This window comes from Pteropus alecto, unplaced genomic scaffold (genome assembly GCF_000325575.1).
Source record: "Pteropus alecto unplaced genomic scaffold, ASM32557v1 scaffold122, whole genome shotgun sequence".
Lineage (NCBI taxonomy): Eukaryota > Metazoa > Chordata > Mammalia > Chiroptera > Pteropodidae > Pteropus > Pteropus alecto.
The window spans coordinates 223,735-229,969 of NW_006431917.1; the positions used below are offsets into that span (position 1 = coordinate 223,735).

Genomic DNA, 6,235 nt, shown 5'->3' on the forward strand with positions numbered 1-6,235 from the left:
TTCTTTTACGTATTTCTTTTAGTTATTTGAACTCTATACATTTAAATAACATGTTAATATTGTTACTTCTGAATTTTCGGTTTTAATCATTATCTACTGACTTCCTACTTTGGAAGGCATATTTTGTCATGTTTTATCCATGTCATATCATATATGCATAGCTGTACTCTCTCCTATCATTTAAATATGGTTTTGTTTTATTTCAGGATAAATGAATATTCAGATGTATTTTTAAAATAATTATTCATCTTATATTATTATCACCATGTAAATATTACCAACTGAGCTATATATTATACTAAGTTTATCTTACCTTCCTTCCACGATTCTTTCCTGGGGTTAAAATTTTATTTTTATTGTAAGCTTAGTTTTCTAGTAAATTATTTCTCAAGCTCTCAATTGGATGAAGCTTCTAGCATAAATTAGCAGAGCTGTCTATTTCATATCTATGAATCTAAAACAGTCCTTCAGAAATTTAACCAAACACTTCAGTGTCGCCTATAACCTACCTAGCAAAGCCAATGTCATATTCCTAAATGTTTCTATCTCTGAAATCCCAAATGACCTTGAATGGCAAAGCTGGTTAAGTAAAAGGACTTTAAAAATCCTGTTGAGGGAATTGCACAGGCAATTCTGAACATCCCTGCCCAAAAATTGATTTCTAAAATTTATAAAACATCCATGAAATAAAATACTAAGGTAATCATTAAATGTTAGTTTAGAAAACAGTTAAGGAAAAATATTCAAAATATTTAAAGAAAAAAAAATCAGTTTATAAAACAATATCATTAAAGTGAAACAAACATCAATAGATAAAACTCTTAATATTTCAAATCTGAGGTTTTTAAATTAACTTTAAATTATAATTAAGTCTCTCAATTTGCCACCTCTGTCTTAATTACATATACTTGGAAGATTTTCCAAACCAGAAGGGGACTGCTGGGATTTCACCTTTCTCCATACATCCATGAAGGTATTATAAAATCCATGAGAGCACTGAATTCCTCCTTTAAACCAAGAATTAAAGGTCTTGATTTCTTTTAAATTTTCAATTGGTGTTATCCTATTATTCAGGAATAAAACCATACACAAAAACATATATGCTCATAGAAACAATTTGGAAAAATATGCTCTAAATATTTATTGTAATTAACTATTTCTGGGTATGGAGACCACAGATAATTTTAATTTTCTTTTTTATAGGTTCTTTAGTTACTAAATTTTTCACAAGCCTGCATTAACTCTATCATCGGAAATATTTTTTAAAAAACTATTACCATTAAAAAATTTTTTAATGAGTTGGGAGGATGGGGTACCTTATAGTCATTAAGAAAATTATGTTTAAATAGGCCCAAATAAGTGGTGACAACAGGGAAATCAGTTGTGACTGGAAAAAATATTTCCTACAAATTCCTGAATATTGTATCTCACCAACACCTTCAGATCCTTCTGTGAAGGATTACAATGCTGGTTCATGGCATTTCCAAAGTGATTAGGAGACACTATGCATAGCAGACAAAAAGAAATGCTTATTTCACAGCAGCTACTCAATCATTTGAGCTTACCCTTCCTGGGCACCAATAATTAACCAATTATTAAATCCGCAAGTCTATGGCCATGCCACCCTGAACAAGCCCGATCTGGTCTAATCTCAGAAGCTAAGCAAGAGTTGGGCCTGGTTAGTACTTGGATGGGAGATCACCTACGAAGATCAGGTGCTGTAGGTGTAAAAATAAATAAAAAATAAAAAATAAAAGATTGTAAGCTGACAAGGTCCTTGCAATCTGTAAGGTCAACCAAGGGTAGCCTCGCCTAAAAAAAATAAAATAAAATAAATCCTCAAGATACATATGTAACTTCATAATTTCTTAAAAATTTTTATCCACAACAATGTAATAATAAATATTACATTGTATATCTTTTTCTTATGACTTTATAAACATAATTTTTATTATCACATAACATTCCATCCCACGTAGTGTGACTTACTTAACCATTTTCATACTACTAGATACTAATTTTGTAAAAGATTATCCCAAGTCATTCCCAGTTATTTCAGACTTTGATTCTAAACCAGTGAGAATCAATCTTGTTGGGTCTTATAGAATTTTAACAGTATCATGAAATGACAGACTTTTTCCCTTGCAAATTACCCATTGACAAATATATACGATGATTCCGTATATAACCTTAAGACATTACCTATATAGAGAGCCCAAAGACTTTCTGTTAAGAATTCCTATTCTGGTCCACTTGAGCAACTGATTCATTTTCCTGCTTGGAAATATCCATCACAATTCATATTCATTACTCTTCAGACTACAGAAAGCTGATAGGGAATGACTAAGAATCATCATTTAATAGCAAGAGCTAACATTAATGTGCCAGGTACTCCTCTAAGGGCTTTACAGATGTTAAATTCAGGTAATCTTTAAAACAATTCTGTGAGGTATACACACTACAGTCATACATAATGACATTTCAGTCAACGGACTGTATATACAATGGTGTTCCTACAGATTATAATGGAGCTGAAAAATTCCTATAACCTAGTGACATTATAATATCACATTGCAACGCATTACATAAATACTTACCATTGTGTTACAATTGCCTACAGTATTCAGTACAGTTCTGTAGCCTAAGAGCTGTAGGAGAACAGAATACGTCACACCAAAATACATCTATCTGGCATAAGGATTATTTTAGGCTGGTTAATTTTAAGAAACAGCAGACACAAGAAGCTCTGAAAACCAAACAGAAGTTATCCTTTGTAAAAAAATTCATAAATTATATGTTAAATCTCTATTTGTAAAGGTGTTATCTCTAGAATCCCATGTATCAATGTAGAAAACAAAGACTTAAATCTGCATAACTTTACCCTTGTTTACTGTGTTTTTCCTTATAATCGCCCATACGTGACTCCCCCAACATCTTTTGACTTTTGCTGAAGATAGTATTTAAGGTTGTGGCTTTAGCCATTTTAACAAGTTACTCAGTTTTCCTGTATCTGTCCATTACACAGGATGTATATATGTCATTAAACTTGTTTTTCTCCTGTTATCTGTCTTTTATTACAGGGATATCTCAGCCAAAAACCCAGAAGGGTAGAGGAAAAAAATTTTTTTTCCTACCCTACAAAGGAACAGGCTGTACCATATAGCTGAGGTGTGCATTAGGCTATATCATAGTTTTGTGTTAAGCGCACTCTGTGAAGTTCGCACGCTAAAATCACCTAAAGGACCATGACTCTGCATTATAATTTTGATTTCACAGATGAATAAACTGCGACACAGAATGATTACCCAAACTCACTCAGGTTTAAGTGACTATCAGGATTCAAACCTTAATCTAGGTTCAAAATTCTCAACCACTACATTCCATTCCACAATGCATACATACCACAAAACATCATGTTTTACACCCTGAATATATATCATTCTCTTATTTGTGGAAAATAAACAGTGTGGGTTCTACTTAAAGTAACCTCACAGGGTCAGGTGAGGTATTCTAATCTTCCTATCTGGGCAAGTCATGATGGGTAATCACGCCCCAGGCATATAACTTCTTTAGTAGAATGCTTACCTTTGCCGTAAGGGAGCCCTGTCCATTGGTCTGCCTTTCAGTGAACACACCTTTGACATCTCTCTCAAGGGAGCACATAATCTTGTTCACATCCTGTAATCCAAGCCCCACCTTGCTTTCTCCCACTTCCATATAATCTTCCTAAAATTCCCTCCTTAATTTCAAAGGTATAAAAACTGCTGCAAAACTATTATTCTGTGGAACATCTGAGAACTTGCTCCGCAGCATGTGGTTAGTTTGGCTCAAATAAACTCAATTTTTATAAACTTCTCTACAGCAGTGGTCTCCAATCTTTTTGGCACCAGTTAATGTAGGGAGGAGGCAAGAGAATTAAAATGTTAACCAAGCCACGGAGACTGCAATGGGCTGATGAGCCCTGCAGCCAGGCCAGGAGGACACCTTCAGAACAAAGTAATCTGCTGGATTACTAACAGCCCATTCTCCACAACTGTGAAGGGGAAACAGGAACCAAGAGTCATTCTCTATGGTCAAAACCATGGGGAACCTATGGATTAAAAGCTAGGAAGTGTCAGCAGGCCTTTCTCTCTACATATTCTTACCTGTCCATGCTATAAACCATATCCCTTCCTCACTGTATGTCTATATCAAAGGAAATGGGAACTAAACAATGACATATAAACTGAATTCCCTGAACATTCAGGGTCCCTCTAAGTGCCTTGACTCTATCTCACTGTCCCTCTCACCCTCTGCCTCTGAGAAGACACCACACTCTGGCTCTAGAGTGTTACCCCTTTTAACAAACTTTCCTTTTGACTCTAACTTTAGCACGTGTGTTGAATTCTTTCTTCACGCTCCGCCAGAGGACCCTCTCCCTCTCTGGTATAGGGCTTGGTCACTTGGGGAAATTTGCCCCGTCCTGCATCTGAGGGACCAGTGCTCCTATGAGAATCTAATGCCCGATGATCTGAGGTGGAGCCAAGGAGGTGATGCCAGCATTGGGGAGTGGCTGCAAATATGAATGAAGCTTCGCCTACCGCTCACCTCCTGCTGTGTGGCCAGGTTCCTAACAGGTCATAGACTGTTTCATGGTCCAGTGGTTGAGGACCCTGGCTGTACAGGTATGGATGTTTCTTACATGGACAAAACAAACTCACGTTTATCAAACCTCGAACCATGTCTAGCTGGTACCAAAAATTTCCACTCATGGATTCCCTTGGAAAAAAATTCCCACCCCTACTCTAGAATCATTACAGATATCTAAATTCTAAACTACTCCTTAACAAATCACAGTCAAAAACAAAGGATGAACACTAACTTCCAGAAGGGGAATTTCCATCATCAGATTCTTTAGGAAAACCAGTCCTCAGAGTAACTGCATGTACAGCACAAGGTTAACGAACTGTAGAAAGGCATTAAGTGGACACTATTAAAAGGAATTTATGAATTAGGTTCCTGCCATTTAATAGGCAGGTAAAATTCTAAGGCCCAAATCAAAGATTAGAATATTCTTAAGGACAGTACAAGAGAATGAAATCAAAAAGTCCAGCGTCCTGAAAACCAAATGCATTTCACGAAAACAAAAAAGCAGCGCAAATTCACACAGAACCTGGTTTTTAGAGGCGCAGCAGCGATTTGCTTCACTTCAAAAGCGTCTCTGGCGACTGGCAGGACTGGGAAGACAAACAAGATTCATTACACCCCAGGATTTTCTTGACTCAGTCAAAACCCACCCTCCATGGCCCCTCGACCCTCGCTACCCACGACCTGCATGCACACAACGAAAGGAGAGGGAAACGAAAAAATGTCCACGGTCACCCGTAAACGAATCCAAAGCTCTGAGTGCACAGTCGTTCGGACACCGCAACTGCCCCACCCTCTCTGGGAGGCCGGGGGGAGGGGGGGAGGGACCGCGTCTTCTGTCCCACCGACCCTCCTAGACCCAGAGGTCTACCCCGAAGCTAGATCCAGAGTGTTGCCAGGGACCATAATTACAGGCTTCACCTCCCCTGCTGGGTCTTTTCTAACAGTCGGGCCTAGGTAGCTGAGGCGTGGACCGAGGTGCGCAAGGCCTCGGGGTCTCGCACTGCAAAACAGGCCGCGCTCACAAACCCGGCCCAGCGCCCAGTCACCGCCCCGCGAGCTTCACCCGCGCCCTCCCAGTCTCAGAGCTGAAGCAAAGCGTCACTCCGGGAAAAACGAATAGTGGCCTGAGGATCCAGGACCCACCCCCCGGTCCGCCCGCAGAGCCTAGCCAGTCCCGCGCTGATTTCCTCCAGAAAACCGAGAACTCGACCGAGTCCGCCTTACGGAACTCGGGAGGCGCTGGACTCGGGGCGCACCCGGCCCTCAAGTCTGCGGCGCGGTAGGCGGTGGGTGCCGGGCTCGCTCCCGACAGCGCAGGCGCGTGGGGGGCGGGGACAAGTCGCCCGCTTCTCTGAGAGGGCGCCGAGAGGCCAGTACGGGGGGATCCAGGAGAGGCAAGCGCCTCAGAAGAGCGGAGAGGGAGGGTCCCCAGCTCCTATTACACAGGCTCGTAAAAGTAACGCCGTGAGTGACCAGTGCGACCGAGGATAATCCGGTTGTGGTCTCCCGTTGAAACTAGTCCAAAATCAAAAAAGCTGTATAAAAGCGTTTCTCACTCGGTTCTTGTGTCCGCGTCCCGTCCCCAAGAGTCCAACACTGACACTTC

The 6,235-nt window shown here is 40.1% G+C and overlaps 1 protein-coding gene across 2 annotated transcripts in view; it reads right to left on the reverse strand.

Moving 5' to 3' along the window:
- The window catches only part of ZFP30 (ZFP30 zinc finger protein), a 91,589-nt gene extending 85,715 nt beyond the window's left edge, over positions 1-5,874 (reverse strand). Inside the window, exons 1-2 of one of the 2 annotated variants that reach the window (XM_015600660.2) lie at positions 5,773-5,874; positions 5,153-5,216 (exon numbers count right to left, since the gene is read on the reverse strand). The gene's annotated coding sequence lies outside the window, so the exon portion shown is untranslated. Of the gene's footprint in view, positions 1-5,152; positions 5,411-5,772 lie in introns of those variants that run through there. The other variant, XM_015600662.2, reaches the window with a different exon arrangement.
- Positions 5,875-6,235: the final 361 nt, after the last annotated feature.